The sequence below is a fragment of the Sarcophilus harrisii genome, chromosome 2 (genome assembly GCF_902635505.1).
Source record: "Sarcophilus harrisii chromosome 2, mSarHar1.11, whole genome shotgun sequence".
In the NCBI taxonomy this organism is placed as follows: domain Eukaryota; kingdom Metazoa; phylum Chordata; class Mammalia; order Dasyuromorphia; family Dasyuridae; genus Sarcophilus; species Sarcophilus harrisii.
In genome coordinates, this window is record NC_045427.1 from 389,734,957 (window position 1) to 389,752,016 (window position 17,060).

The following is a 17,060-nucleotide window of genomic DNA, read 5'->3' on the forward strand; positions in this document are numbered from 1 at the left end:
AATCTCTGGAACTTAGTTTCTTCATCTGTTCAGTGAAATGGGTTGGTTGACATGATGTCTAAGGTCTTGTTCATCTTTGTCCATACTAGGCCATGAATAATATTTCAACATTGTGTACTCATGTGGCAAAGGGGTGACATAACTCATCAACCCTTTTTTAAACTCCATAACCAGTATTCTATTCTAATTCAAGGGGACACATGCCTTGAAGCTACTTGAAGCATCAATTCTGATCTCAAGTTACTATCTAGTCAGGATCTTGATTGATAAGCTTATTAGAATCATCACAGCAAAATGACCATCCTGGTAAAAGCTAAAGGAGAAGAAAAGGGAAGGAAGAGTGGAAAGGATACTGGACTGAATCACAACTGAAGTTCTAATATTGCCTCATGTTATCTGTATATTATCTTGATTGGGTTCTTTCATCCTCTGCATGCCAGTTTTCATCTCTATAAAATAAGAACCATGGATTAAATATCTATAGAGCTCTCTTCGGAGGGGGGACATAGCCGGTTTTCTGTCTTCCAACTCTGACATTCTATGTTCTGTGTTTCAAAGTCCTTTCTAATTGTGATATTTGAAGTCAGAGATCTAAGTTCAAATCCTTCATCTGCCATTTCCTATCTATCATTAGCCAAGTCATATAATTTGTCTGCGCCTTTATTGTTTCTTTATTTATGAAATTATAAACTAGACATCATTTGTGGTTCCTTCTAATTCAAACCTATAATTTAGTGATTCTATCCTATTTAACTCAATTCCAGAGAGTATTATGGCACAATATAGAAAGGGTCAGCCTTGGGGTCAGTCTTGCCTCTAACACAACATTGGTTGGATGATCATGAGCAAATCACAACTTCTCAGTACCCCCAGCAATCTTCTTAAAATGTCAGTTTTCTAAATGTGGAATACTACACCTTACCCTAACCTCAGACCCTTTCAGGAGGTTTGTTTTCATAATAATATAAAGATATTTTAATTTCTAATATGGTTAAGATTGAGAGGTATAGTTCACACAAACAAAAGTTCTTAGGTGGTGGTATGCGTGTAGGGGCACCAATAACTATAAGAGTGTAAAGAGGTCCTGAGACTAAAAATATTTGAGAACCACTACTCTAAGCTTATAATTTAAAATGAACAACAAATTAAACTGCTGAATGGAAATTACATACCCAGTATTTTCCATGCAGATAAAATCTCTCTGTCTCTCTCTCTGTTCTTCTTTCCCCTCTTACACACATATATACATACAAACATATGTGTCTCACATATGTGTCTGCATTCACATATTTGCACATGTGTGTATATTTATATTCATATTTGTGAATATGTATATAAATGCAAATATATTATATGAACATGTATAGATGTATATATACACATATGTATATAATTTATGAGTAGCCTCAAAGATTCAGAGAAACATTACTTGAGGGCAGAGATGATCTGTATAGAGAAAGGTAAACTGTTCAAGTGCCTTCTAAGTTATTTCTGACCATGAGATAAATAAAGAAAAGCATATCCCCCCTTCCCCTGCTTATTAGAATAAATCCTTTACTAGCACTAAAATCGTCCTACAGGGGAAAAAATGATGATACTTTTAGCAAGACAGTTTTGCACAAACTGATTTTAGCACTTGCCATTAGTTACTGTGGAATGTTATGAGTCACAAGCTAGCTTTAAGGTCTGATTTTGAAAAGCTTAAGGATGATTGGGGTGTTCAAATGCTTGGGTTTTATCATTGTTTAAATGATCCTGCTATGGCATATTAAAAAAAAAAAAAACAAGCCCTCTCCCCCCCCCCCATCCCACACACAATTATTTATGCTGATGCCTTGAAGTTAACATGAGCTTCTTATCCTGATGCTGCTTTTTTTTTTTTTTTAATCACGGTTTCATTTCTGGAGGTTTTTCTTTCAAAGTCAGAGCTTTGGGAACATCTGCCTCTGCCAATGTTGAGAAACATTTACTTTTTACTCAGGAATGGGGAAATGAAACTCTGTGATAAATATCCCTGCCATTACCCAAGCTTGTAGGACTTGAAACAGACCACTTCCTCAATCTCATACTCACCCAAGTCAATGAAATGTCTATAACCTGTGGCTAAATGAGCTCCCAGGCATATGTTCCTTCAGTGAGTGGAGGTTAGAAAGAGATGCCTCTTAGATAATTTTATTTTCAGGTAAATGAAAAGCTTTTATTTGCCAGTCGATAAATCACACAAACTCTAGGGAAGTTTCTAATTCTCACCAATGGTAAGATGTCTTAGTCCTCATCTTCTTTGGCCCCGAACCTTTTATTGATCTGAGGTGAGTTTTGTGAATATGTTAGGCCATTAAGGAAAGTGAAGTGAACAGAGGAAGAGCTATAGTACAGTGATAGGGTATCATTTTTTTTTTTTTGTGGGAGAAGGGCAAGAAGGGTGTTGTTATCATGATTGTTTTGTTATTTTGCTACCAGGTTCCTTCTGCCTTCTATCTCCTTCCTCCATCACAGCTGAATGTGTCTTAAGGTTTTCTTATCTTTAAATGAAGACATCAAAAGAAATTCTGGCTTAAGACTGTTACAGCAAAGCAAATTTGAGATATTATGTTGTATGCTGGTATACAGGTCTAGCTCTAAGAGAAATGGGGAAATAGGGAAAGTAAATTCCCTTTGATAATTCCCTTTGAAAAGGAGATAGGAATATAAAGGAAACTAATAGGGCTCTGTTCCTCAAGATTCAATAATCATCTTCCTTCAGGATTTCCCCAGGCTTTGGGAATGACTATTTGGGCTTGCTCACCTACACAGTGCCACATACTCTAGATTTCAATATCTCTTCCTCATCAAAAATAATCCATCCCAAATCTCAGTTATTTAAGATCCAGTTCTCTTCCCATATAAATCAGAGACTCTAATTCAAAATGAGGGGTCTCTGTGTAATAATAGTTTAAGTATTAACATCTCAAAAGAATGATCTTGGATTTTGTCACTGTTCTTCATTGCCTTAGCCCAGAGGACAGAGAAATGTCTTTGGAGCAGGACTACCTGAGAAGACATTTTGGGGTATCTCCAAACATATCCTATGGGTTCTAGTCCCAACTGTTCCACTGACTTGCTTGACATTCTTGTCTTGTTTCTATAGCCTTACCTATACAATTGGGGAAATCGTATCAATCAATCTCTAGCTTATGAGGGTTATTTTGAAGCTCATTCAAATTTAAATAACTCTGAAAGAAAAAACTATAAATACAATACAGCAAAAGGCAATGGTGGTATTCACAAAAAAACCAGATTCACCTAAAAATAAATATTCTTTATTACAGCCTTAGAAAAGACATAATGATGATACTTTACGGGCTCATGTGGAGTCATACAATCTGAGATAATTAGAAGAATATTTTTATTCAAGGGGATGCTGTAGACAATTTAAACCTGGATTTCAGTAGAGCACCTAATAAAATCACTCACAATTTAATTGCTATTTATTGTCACTTCTTTTGTTATTATTATTGATGAAACCCAATGATATGGTATCAATGTACAAGTCATGACTTTCCAAGGCCTCTTTTAACATTAATAATATCATCATCATCATCATTATCATCATCACCTTCACTTATGAAATCTAACAGCAAGTTATCAAAGGAGAAGTCAAATGGACAATTTTCCTGGGTCTCAATTTCCTTTATAGTAAAACAATGCTATTGGACAGAATGGTCTCTGAAGTCTCATTCAGCTCTCAATCTATAATCCTATGATCTCCTTAGTGTTACAAGTTCTTGAGCACTTTGAGCTTTACTTTTAAAGAAATATAGTAACACTGAAACTGAAAGACTATGGGGGATGGGTGACGATTTTGGCATTTATAAAAAGCATGTTACATACCTGAGCTCATGCAACCCTTCAGGCAATATTACCAGAATTTCTACCGTTCTTATATTGTTTTTGGTCCAGATTTCATTGTTATAGAGAATTCCCAGTGGAGAAATTCCTTTTACCATGAAAATCATCAACTCATCTACAAATTATAGCATTAGACTATTGCTAATGCAAATGAAAGATTTAATGGTTTTCCTGGGGTTATATGATCATTATATTTCCATGGCACAATTTGAATTTTAGTTTTCCTACCTCTGAGGCCCTCCCTCTAATTATACCAGGATGTTTTCGATTTATAGATGAAGAAATTAAGATTTAGAAATTAAATGATTTGGCAATAATCATATACCTCAATAAATTCCAGAGGCTGAATTCAAATCCAGGATTTCCTGACTTCACATCCAGCATCAATCTTCTTGCTTCCTTCATGTGTGGATATAGTTTGAAATGAATTTCCAAATCTGTTTTAATTTCTTTTTAACAAATTTTTTTCAATACTGACTACATGCATGACACTGTGTTAGGCATTAGGGAATACAGATATTAAAAGTCATAGAGACTTTGCTCTCAACAAACTCATTATCTAGTTTTTTTTTTTTTTAAAAAGGATGAAATATAACAGAAATAAGTATAATGCGGTGAGGATAAAAAAAATAAAATGAAGACAAAATGTTTTAAGAAAACTAAGGAAAGGAACCTGTCAGATGGCATAGCGGATAGAACACCTGCCCTGAACTCAGGAGAACAGGAGTTCAAATGTCACCTCAGAAACTTAATACTTGCTAGCTGTGTCACCCTGAACATGTCACTTAACACCAATTGCCTCGCAAAATATAAATAATAATAATGATAAAAATGGAAGAAAAGCTAAGAAAGGAAAGAATTTTTCCAACTAGAAAAATCAGGGAGGCTTTCATAAAGGAGGTATGGGACAAATCTAGGCTTTAAAAAAGGAAAGAATTTAAATAGAGATGGAGGAGAGTTTAAATGTCTTCAATTTGCATCTCCTCTTCCTCCTCTCCTTTAGTAAAACCCTCTCCCCCTCGTTAAGGATAGTGACTATATTTTAATGGATTTCTGGCTCATTACCATTTTAGTACACCTAGAAATAGGCTTTTATGAATAAGAAACATGAGTTGCTTCTTAATGAATGTTTATAAAAGTCATGCAGTTAACTTTGCTCCTTAATCATTGGGATGAATTATTTGATTATGTGGCAACTTGAAAGAAGGAGGGGAAGAATGAACAGCTCAGATTTAAATACATTCATGCCCATTTTGCAGTGCTTTTGTACCTGATTGTGACATGTGTTCTTAAGGCACTAGTATGATTGGTGGTGAGTTGACTGCAAGTGGTGAGTATATGTTTGTTCTGGAAAGTTGATTGAAGCAAAATGTCATCCAACTGCATGTCACAAGTTATATTGTTCATGATATTCCAAAGAGCATCAAAGGAAAAGAAGAATAGTCTTGAAAAATAGAGAACAAAATGGAGCATGAAATACAGCTCTGCTTGCTCTGCACCCTACTAATCCTTCTCCTCCTTCAATAAATGATTAATTATTCAAAGTTCTAAGAGGCTAAATTAGTTTGGTGGTTTTGGCACAAGGGAAAAGGGAAAATTTGTGAAGCTTTAATCTTTCTCTTTTCCAATTCCTCCTCCATAGAACTGACAATCTTGTTAACATTCAAGTCCTAGTATATTACTCTGTGGTTCCCTATTGCCCCTAGAATAAAATATGTGATGCCTTCTGGACCTCTGTCCATGGAATTTTTTTTGACAAAGATATTGGAGTAGTTTTCCATTTCCTTCTTCAGTAGCAAATATTGGTCACACAGCTAGGAAATATTTGGGGTCACATTTGTACTCAGGCCTTGCTGACTCCAACTCCAGCAATCCATTTACTGTCACTTAGCTGCTTTGCAGAGAATTTAAGACTATCCAAAATCTCGCTCCACTCTACCTCTTCAGCCTTATTTTACATTGCTCCCTTCCACCTACTTATTGCTGCAGACAAAATGGATTACCCTGCTATATGCAGGGTTTCTTAAACTTTACTTACTAAACTTACTGTACTTAGTAGACCTACTTTACTCAATAAAGTAAATTTTACTAGGTTTAAACTTAAACTCCCAATTCCCTTTTCACCAGAGAAATGTTTATGCAATCTCAGGTATATGAATATACAAAATAGATATAGAAATCAAACATTTACTGACAGTCATATTTTCATGCCTCCAACATTCATTTCGTGATCCCATATAGGATTATGAACCACAGTTTAAGAAGTTTTGATATAGTAGATTGGACTCTGCATTGGGAGTCAGAAAGACCTGGTTCTAATTCTATCTCAGTTGCCTACTTCCTAAGTGTGAATTTAGGAATCACATATTGATTCTCAGCTTCAGGTTCCTTATCTCAAAGCAAATGTAACCACACAAGTCACAAGGTTGCTACAATAGTTCAATCACTTTATAGTTATTATGATGATGTTCTGTCACCTTGGCATTCCATTTTTGACCTTTTTAACAAAGTGGCCTCCCATGCCAGGAATGTGTGCCTCTTAGCATCTCTCAAAATGCTTTCAGAATCCTTATTTTTCAGTCAAGTACCTCCTCTAAAAAGGTTCCATGATATTTTTCAGTATTTAGTATAGCCTTCTTCCCTCCCCGTTAATTTTTTAAATTTATCTTAACATAGTATGTGTGGAAGAAAATAATGTGAGATAAAATAGATAATGTGACCCCAGATTATGGAAGGTCTTGAATTCCAGGAAAAAAAGTTTAAATTGTACTTGGATGGCAATAGTGAACCACTGAAAACTTTATGAATGGGGGAATAACATGTGGAGACATAACACGAATGAGGCAATCAGGGTTTTATAGCAGAGATCAAAATCTAGAGATTGCACAGTGCATTTAACTCCCTTCTACAGAGAAAAATAACTTACTTTAGAACTTATTTAGTAAGAATAATTAATTAAAACAGAAAAATATAGATGGGATATTTTCTCATCCATGTGGCTATAGCCCATCTAAGATGCTCTATCCATCCCTATTGTATTGACTTTGACAACATCATTCTTAGTAGTGATTTTACAATGTTCTATAATATCTTAGCCTATTGAGTTTTCTCTCTACCTACTTCTATTACACTTCTCTACTTACCTAAATTTGACTTATAAAAACCATTTCAATTAATCAGTCAGAAAACATTTATTAAAAGCATTTGTCAATATGTGTCAGTGTCTAGATCCTGGGTATATTTTTGGGGAAGGGGTAATCACAGTCTGGACCTGTAATTTAAATGGTATAAAGAATTCTGGTTGGATTAGCTAGGTAGCACAGTGGATAGAGCACTAACCCTGAAGCCAGGAGGACCTGAGTTCAAATCTGGTCTCGGGCACTTAACACTTCCTAGCTGTGTGACTCTGGGCAAGTCACTTAACCCCAATTGTCTCAGAAAAAAAAAATCTGGTGTTAAAACTTCTTTTTGCTAGAGAAGATTGGCACTTTCTGATACTTAAAATCATTGAGTTCTCTTTTAGACAAGGAGAGAGAAGATTATTTGGGTTAAATGGAACTTGACCAAGTTCATTTTTAACTAAAGAGGGCTTGTGTCATCTAAGTTTGGCCCTGGAATCTGAATCAGGCTCATGTTAATATAATTTTATATAACACCTTTTGTTTCCTTTATAGCTGGATTTTTATTATTTTAGGGGGAGAAGTAGAAGGGTTATTTTCATCTATATAGGAAATTTCCAGTGTGGAAAATTAAGCAGATACATAACTAATCTGTAACTTACAGGGTTAGAACATTCATTACTTCTAGCACTGAGAATTTGTGACATGTCAGGTCTTCCTGACTACAACATTTCCTTCTTATCCTCTAAAACAAGCTGTCTTTTTTTTATTCTTTAATTAGGGAAAAAATGTGGGTTTTTAAAATTCTATTCAGTACTTTGACTAAATAGAGGATTACCTCACTATTCAGTTTCCATAAGCCTCGAAACTATATTCCTTTAAGTGTCAATGATATTGACTAAAACACTGTGAAAGGTTATCAGCAAACCTACTATGCTGGAGCACTACACTGCCTTTCTGTACTCATAATGCTCTTTTTGTACTGCAATTATCTATTCCTTTGTCATACTTCCCCAGGAGACTATAAAGGCCTTTGAGTATGAAGACCTTGTCCTATTGATCTTATTTTTTTCTTCCAGGGCTTAATGGGCAGTTAATTAACAGTAATAATTGCTATTATTAGTAAGTAATTGCTCACCTTCATGTAGCCTTTTAGGATTGACAAAGCATTTTTCTCAAGACAAGCTAAGTAATAAGGCTATTCCAATTTTTTTTAAATGAGGAAGCAAAGAGTTGATGTGATTTACCCAGTCACTCAGCAAGAAAATTCAGAGATGGGATTGAATAAGGTTTTATTCCAAGGACTCTGATGTGTAAGAATGAAGGAAAGAAGCAGTGAATCAGTGAGTGAATCAGTAAAAGAAATAAACTCACATTACTCCTTGCCCTTGAGAAAAGAGGCAGCCTTACTCCATAGCTGTTTAGTATCAGGGCTAAGACAGCTAAGACTTGCACTCAGGTCCCCAGATTCTAAATCTATTCTTCTTCCAATTATGACAAAATGAAGTTTGTCATTTTCTGTATAGAATAATGCTATATTTCTTTATCTCTTTTAAGTACAAGCCTAGCACAGGGTCTTGCATAAATTAAATACTTGATAAGTATATGTTGAAATAAATGGAATTTTTTAAAAAAAACTTATTCGGGTAGCTTAACCCACAACTTCTTAAACATTTTCCATTGGCAACCGCTTTTTGCTTGAGAAAGTTTTATTATATGACCCTGGCATATAGATATATAAAATAAGTAAACAAATCAAACATTTACTGATAATGAATCATAATTTTGTGACCCCTGCATTGTTTATGAGTTGCCCAGCTGTGGGGTTGTGATCTACAATTTAAGAAGCTAGGACATAGATTAATTTAGTACTTATTCACTCATTCAGAAAGAACTATTTTAAGTGTCTGCTAGGTGCAAGGCAGTCATGTATGAATAGAAAGGACACAAAGGTAATAGATGTCATAATTTATCAGGTAAGTATTGTAGATAAAAAAAACGCAATAATTATATAACAGAATAGAATGTGTTAAGGGCACAAGAGAATTACAAAGTACTATGTGAGATCCTAAGAGAAAGATCATTTTTTTACTGGAAAGAATCAGGGCAACATAATGTGGTAAAAACATTTAATTTTGGTGTAGAAACACTATGATTCAATCCCAGGCCGGCTTCATTATTTTTTGGGTCTTGATTTCCTCATCTATAAATTAAGAAGACTGAACCAGATAATTCCTAATGTCTCTCATAGTAATGGATTTGGAGTCAGAAAGATCAGAGTTACAATTCTGCCTCAGACACCTACTAGTTGTGTGTAACCAAGAGCAAATCACTTATCCTCTCTTACTCAGTTTCCTATTCTTTAAAATGGGAGTAATAATGACACCAGTTTATTTTGGTTGTTGTGAGAAGGATCAACTGAAAAAATATACGCAAAGTTCTTTGAAAACTTTAATGAGCTCATTATATCTCTATCTATATAATGAGTTATTATCATTATTCAAATCTTATAATTGTAAGGATCTTAGAAGAGGTGTCCTTTCTCAGACTCTAGACCACAAAAGAAGGGAAGGATTGTAACAGGTGGAAATGAAAAAGGCCAGACAGGAGGGAGAAAGAAGTTCTAGGGACGAATGAAGTAAAAGTGTAGAGCAGGAAAAATTGAATGAACATACTTTCTATGAGGAAAGGACCATAACTAACTTAAGCTTCAAAGTTCCCATAAGAACTATCACAATACTCTGCAGATTTAGTCAGTGTTTGAGCTTATTGTAGTTATAAAAAGCCAAATGTGTTGCTGAGTAAGCAGTCCAGAGATACTGGTGTTTGGGGCACATGGAGACAGGAAGGATTATGAGATACAGCCGAAAATTCAAGGAAGAATCGTATTATAGGAGACAAATGACTTTGAATCATGAATCATTTTAAACTCATATGAGGGAATAGTAAATGTCTCTGAGAAAGAAAAGCAAAATGAGACTGTTGCAGCACCCACTAATTGAATATCAGAATTATCTCCTATCAGTTACGACCCACTTTTTTTTCCTGAAAGGAAATCTACAGACAAGCTAAAAGTCAATGTATCTAAGAGGCAAACTAATGAAAACAGCAGGGGGAAACATAACTTTGATTTTTCATTAATTACCAATTTCATTTAATAATAAATTGGACATTATAGCATTTATAAACAAAGCATAATCATAAAGTATTATTCTAACTCTTAATTAACTATTCTCTAGATTAGTTTTAAAATATGTCCTCTAGATGCCACTTGATGCTAATTATCCAAGTTACATTATTATCCATTCAAAAATATTTTTAATTAAATCTAAAGCTATTTAAATTAGCATAAGTTTTATAGAAATTAAAATATGGTCTGATGATTAACTTACTCTTTTAAGGATTCACTAGTTGACACATCAGGATTCCCCAGAGCCTCCAAATCAATTTATATATTATATTTAGAAGGTAGTCTTGGGTGAATCTTCCCATTACATTCCAACAATTAATATTAGTGATGATTAGAAATTGTTTTTATTTAATAGTATCTCTAAGGAAATCTATATATAGTTGTAAGCCTTCACAAGTAGCTTCTCATAACCGATGAAAGTAGCAATTTTTGATTTACCTACATGATCAGTCTTTGGATTTTTGATAAGGGTATCAAAGAAGAATTTATGAACATAGACATCTTTCTTCCATGGTACTAATTTCAAAAGATTAATGGTATCAAGAGAACTTTGTATAGTTAAAAGCAATATTATTTTAAGAACAACTTTGAGTAACTAAGTAATTTTGACTATTATAAAAACCCATATTAGCTACAGAGTACCTTAATGAAGGAAGATACTATCTATAATCAAAGAAAGACATATGTATGGAATGATTTATATATGTGTGTTTGTGTGTGTGTGTGTGTGTGTGTGTGTGTGTGTATAGGTAATTGTGTCTTATAGTAGCCATCTCTAGGGAAAAAAGAGGTAAGAGGAAAAAAAGAGAGCTACATGATATTATATATTTCAAAGGAAAAACAAATTGTACAAAGTAGATTTGCAGTTTCATGTGCAATCATCCTTTTTTCTTACTTTACCATGTTATGAAAATGTTTGTTTTTTTAATATATTATTTAGTTATAATAAATAAAAATCATAAAGATGATATTGATATATTGTTAACATAATACATTAAATAACATAATAAATTAAATTTTCAAAAAAGATTGGGAATAGCATCCAAATATTCTTCACATTTCCTTCTCAGAAGATGACAAAGTTGGATTAAATATCATCTAAAACTTCATTTGCCTTAAGTCATTGTCCAACTCTAATGTTATATACGCTAAAATCCCTTCCAGTTCTGACATTATAAACTATGTTCTAAAATTCTTTTCAATTCTAATGCCTTAGGGTTCGGGTTCTTCTCAGTTCTCAATATTCTATGCTCTTAAATCACTTTTGGCTTTAATATTGTAGGATTCTTAATTTCCCTTAACTATCTCATTTAATTTGCTACTTCTCTGATGGGATGAATAGCATCCTTCATCGTTGTCCTCTGGGATCATAGTTGGTCATTGTGTTGATCAAATTCCTAAAGCCTTTTATTTTTACAGTGTTGTTGTTAAAGAATAGATTGTCCTCCAGATCCTGCTGTTTTCACTATGTATGAGTTCATTCAAGCTTTCCCAGATTTCTCTGAAACTATTCCTTCTTTCATTTCATTTACACAACTTTATTCCATTATATTTGTACACCATAATATGTTTGAACATTCACCAGTTGATAGGTACTAACTTAATTTCTAGTTCTTTGTGACCACAAAAAGATCAAATACATTTTAGGACATGGTCCATGAGGATAATTATTTTGTTTTACTATGTATAATTTATTATAATAGTTTGGTTTTTTTTTCTTAATTGGGGTAGGATGGAAAAGAAACAAATATTTGTTCATTGAAAAAAGGTTAGTTTTTAAGAATCTAGTAATTATAGATTAATTATTTCTTAGATCACAGGCACTCCATTTAATTTCCTAAAATGATCCTAGATGTTTTGAGTGTGGGATTGTGAAAGATAAAAAGATAGGGAAAATAAATTTGGGAAGGAGGATAAGGAATTATATTTAAGCAAGGGTTTTATTACCTATTATGTGATAGTGCATTCTCAAAATTATTCTTAAGCATATTGAAATATATGGTCCCAATTTTTAGAAAATGTTTGAATGACAAATCAGTGCCCCTCAAAACTTGACTGAGCACTTGTTCTCCCTCTTTGGTTATCATTAAGTAGATTTAATCTGATGGGGAATTGGCTGCTTGAAAAGAATTGTGAATTTTATAGTTCACCTCTGGCACATCATTCCTAAGTAGGTTATTATTTATAGGAATACAGGAATAATTTATTAGATCATAAAGCTATGTTTCCCACAAATAATATAGTGAAAAAGCTAAATAAAAAGGCTCTCCAAAGAACAACAACCCATAACTTGATGTACTATGTATTTATTGCCAAAAAAAAAAATCCTTTACAAGCCTAAACTGACACTTCCTTTGAATAACAATATGAAGTCATGTATCTGTAATGTTTCAGGGTTTACAAAATACAATCCAATGAGACGGGTACTACAGATATTATTATCCCCTTATCTCTACCTCCACCTCTTTCTCTCCTTTTTATTATGATTTTATTGGTATAGGGAACTCCCAGTGAGGAAATTTCCTCTGCCAATCCAGATGAGCAACTCTTCTGTAGCTTATGCTTGTAAAGAATTGTTTAGAGGGACTGAGAAGTTAATAATGTACTTCACCCCAGTCACACTGCAATTATGTGTCAGGTAGGTCTTCATGGCTTGATCACTATTTTGTAGCTTCTCAATCCCTCTCCCCATTTTGTAGGTGATGAAATTGAGCCTTAGAGTAATGAAGTGATTCAGCCAAAGTTGTTCTGTTTGATAAATATGAGAGCTAGGATTTAAGCCTAGATCTTCTACTTATAATTTGCTCGTTCTCTCTCTTTCTCTCTTTGTCTCTCTGTCTCTCTCTCTTTCTCCATTCTCTCTCTCTCTCTCTCTCTCTCTCTCTCTCTCTCTCTCTCTCTGTATTGCTATTTCTGTCTGTTTCTCTGTCTTTTTCTGTTTCTCTCTATATATTTCTCTGTTTTTCTGTCTCTGTCTCTGAGTTTCAAACACACATAAAGAGCAGGTAGACTCACAAAGATACACAAATAACTGCATGTAACTATAAATTATATCTATAACAATTAATTTTTTAAATGTTAATTTACCAGTTTAAAGTATACACACATGCACAATTCTTCTCTATTCCTCCAACACCCAGCCCAGAGCAAGAAATCTTAGGTCATTGGCTGCCCTGTCTCCAGATCTTTGCTGAATGTAAAGCATCATAAACTTATGTCTTATTTCTCTCCACAATGACTTGGGTCCTTTCACCCACATTGGATAGCTATTCTCTGAAACAGGATGAAAAAGACATTTGCTTTCCCCTGCATGCTTTTCACTTTGGGCAGGAAGAAGACAAGATTTAACATGAGTGTGATGAATTAATCTCTCTATGTAAACTACCCCAGCTGTCCCAACAGCTTTGCCATTGCAAACATTTTCAGCAATTCTGCCATTGTCTCCATCAGTGGGAGACAGAGAAGCCACTTGGGGACTCTGTAGGCTTTCTAGTTTGATTAAAGAATTGATAAGCTCCCTTGATTTGGCTCCCTTGAACACAAATAATTCCAGCAATTATTAAGAGGTGGGATAGAATGTGGTGAGAGCTAGAATTTCTCGATGATTTGCTTCTTTTTTATTTTTATGAATCTTGTTAGGAGAGAAAAATTGATGATTTGTTTCTTAATTGATATTCTGTTCCTTCTATTGTCATTATGACACGTTTTAATGTTTTTGGAGTTCTTTTCATACTTTTTATCCAGAAGGTTTTATGTCATACACTACCAAAAACAAACCATTTCCAAATGAGGACACTCACTATCACCAGACATCTCTCAATGTCAGGACTCCTTCCATGCAGCAAGCACATGTCACCACCTTTGGGGTTTCTCGTTAATTATATTGGCTGCAGGAGAGTTTTATTCTTCAGCCTATGGACAGCTGTTCTGTGTTCATTCCAGGAGAGGCCAAGGATGGGGAATTCTCTGCTAAATGAGGGGGCTGTGAACAAGAAAATTGTCCTTGTCCATAGCAGGACAGGGAGCAGAAGTAGGAAAGAGTAAAAAGAATTAAGGTCTGAGTGAGAGAAAGATGTTCTGGATTGCCTTTACTATCTCCACCCCCATTTGAAGTCAGTTGCTTCTATATATTCTCTTTTTCAACTCTCCCTCCCTTTTTATCTCTTCCAAGAGTAGTGTGTGAAGTAACTGGATGAAAACAATAGTGGTTCACATTGATAGAGTGTTTTAGGCTTTGCAAAGTACCTTCTTAACAAGGCTCTAGGACTCAAACCAGTTTTTTCCTTGTTATTCTGGACTTATAATTTCACTGGCCCTCTACTACTGCAAATTTAGAATTTTTTTTTTTTTTAGTTTTCTGAATTAGTTACCTGAAGTACTGAAAAAGTGTGTTACTGTGTAACTTGTCTAGTGTCTTACAGCCAGCATGTGTCAGTCAGGACTTGAACTCAAGACATTCTGAAATAAAAGGATATATCTGCCCTCATAGTACCTCACAGTACAATTATACCCACTTCACAGATGAAGAAACTAAGGCTGAACATGATCAAATGACTTGTACATGGTCACATAACAAGTAATTGGTAGAACAGTCTCAAGGTCATTTGAGTATAAATCAAACACTTTTTACTACACAAATCTTAGTCTCAAGGCTTAGTAAGCTGCATCTACCATATGCCTCAAGTAATATATAGGCTGACCATAATATATCTATATCTATATCTAGATAGATAGATAGATATTATATATAGAGAGAGAGACACTATGTTAGTCATTTTGGGTGAGCAAAAGTAACATGGATTACCAATCCTCAAATTGACAAATGATAAAATGACATATGAACAAGCATTTTCAAAAGAAGAAATTAAGGCTATTTATAGTCACATGAAAAAAAATGGTCTGAAAAATTGGTTAGAGGCATGAAAAATAAAATAATTATGGTGTATGATCTTACAGTTATGACATTGGATACTGGGGAAAAGAGAAGTAACAAATTTTGGAGGGGATGTGGAAAAATTGGGGCACTAATGCGTTGTTTGTAGAATTTTGAACTGATCCAACCATTCTGAAGAGCAATTGGACACTATGTCCTAAGGGCTTAGAATTGTAAATGCTGTTTGACTTAGCAATACCACTAATAGGTCTGTATCCCAAAGAGATCAAAAGAAAAGAAAAATGATCTATATTTACAAAAAAATATTTATAGCAGCTCTTTTGTTTTAGCAAAGAATTGGAAGCCCAATGATTTTGAGGAAATACTATTATGCTATAAAAAGTGATAAGCAAAAAAACCAGAGATTTATATGAACCAATGCAAAGTAAAGTGAACAGAACCATGAGTCAGTTATAACAGCAATATTTTAAGGATGATCAACTGTGAAAAACTTAACTACTCTGATCAATACAATGATCCAAGACATATCTTAAGGACTTATGATGAAAATTACTATTTACTTCTAGACAAAAGAGTGACAGAGTATGGATGCAGATTAAAGCATACTTTAAAAAAAAACTTATTTTTGTGTGGGGGAGGGGTTTGTAGGATTATATTTTGGTGAGTATTTTCTTTCACAACATGGCTAATATGGAAATATATGTTGCTTAATTGCATATGTATAGTCTATATAAAATTGCTTGCTTTCTCAGGGATAGAGGGAGGGAGAAAATTTGGAATTCAAATTCTTTAAAAAAAAATGTTAAATATTGTTTTTATATGTAATTGGAATTCCCAATCCAGTTAAAAAGTCGAGGCATCGAAGGTAAATTAAACATGATAAAGTAATATAAAATATAGACTTTGGCAGCAGACTATAAATTTCTCAAGGGCAGGGAGGCACTATTTTTCATTTTTGTCTTTTTTGTTTGATTACCACAATTCCTTGATGAATACATTTTTGTTGAATCATACCCAATTGAAAGACATAGACAGAAATTTGTTTAAAAACAACAAATATTAAGTGATTAAAACTTAATACCACAAGAGAAAGAATGCCACACAGTAGCATATGATTATTATATGTCATGTATGTAGCATTGACACAGTGTTATACTATAGCAAAAGAAAACAGTAAAGAAAGGCTTCATTGAAGGAGAAATTTGAGTTTGGCCTTACAGCAGAGGTGATAAAATCCCCTGGTCAAACTAGATTAAAATTCAATTGGAAAATATTTAACATAATAAATAAAAATACAACATAACATAGATAATGTAAATATGTGATTTTCTGAGTCAATGTGTTACTCACAGGTATCCTTACTTATTGTTTAGTGACTTCTGTTTTTATTTGAATTTGATAGCATTGCTTTAAAAGCAAGGTAGGATTTCAATAGGTTATTAGGGACAGGGGTTCCATGTCAGGGGAAACAGAAAAGAGACACAGTAGGAGACACTATATACATCATGGGTGATCATGGAGCATCTTGTTTTGAAATTTTTTAACTCAGTGGAAAGAATGTTGGATTTGAAGCCAGAGGGCTGGGCTCTAATCCAACTTTAACCATTTATTAGCTATGTGATATTGAACAAATCACTTATCTTTTCTAAGTTTCCTTATCTTTAAAATGAGGTTACACTACACCTTTAAGTTTCCTTCCAGCTTTAAATTTAAAATCCTATAAGCCTAAGATTGCCCTTCATAAGTAATATTATGTATTACAGTTTGCTGAATCATTTCAGTCGTGTCTGACTTTTTGTGACACCATAGACCTCTGTCCATGGGGTTTTCTTAGCAAAAATATTGGAATGATTTGCTAATTTCTTCTCCAGTGACAAATAGAGGTTGACTTGACCAAGGTAAAACAGCTAGGAACTTTCTGAGTCTAAATTTGAACTCACATATTCCTGATCTGACTCAGTGCTTAATC

The 17,060-nt window shown here is 34.0% G+C and overlaps 1 protein-coding gene across 2 annotated transcripts in view; it reads left to right on the forward strand.

Moving 5' to 3' along the window:
* The window catches only part of SGCD (sarcoglycan delta), a 1,334,163-nt gene that overhangs the window by 1,183,000 nt on the left and 134,103 nt on the right, over positions 1-17,060 (forward strand). The window lies entirely within an intron of this gene.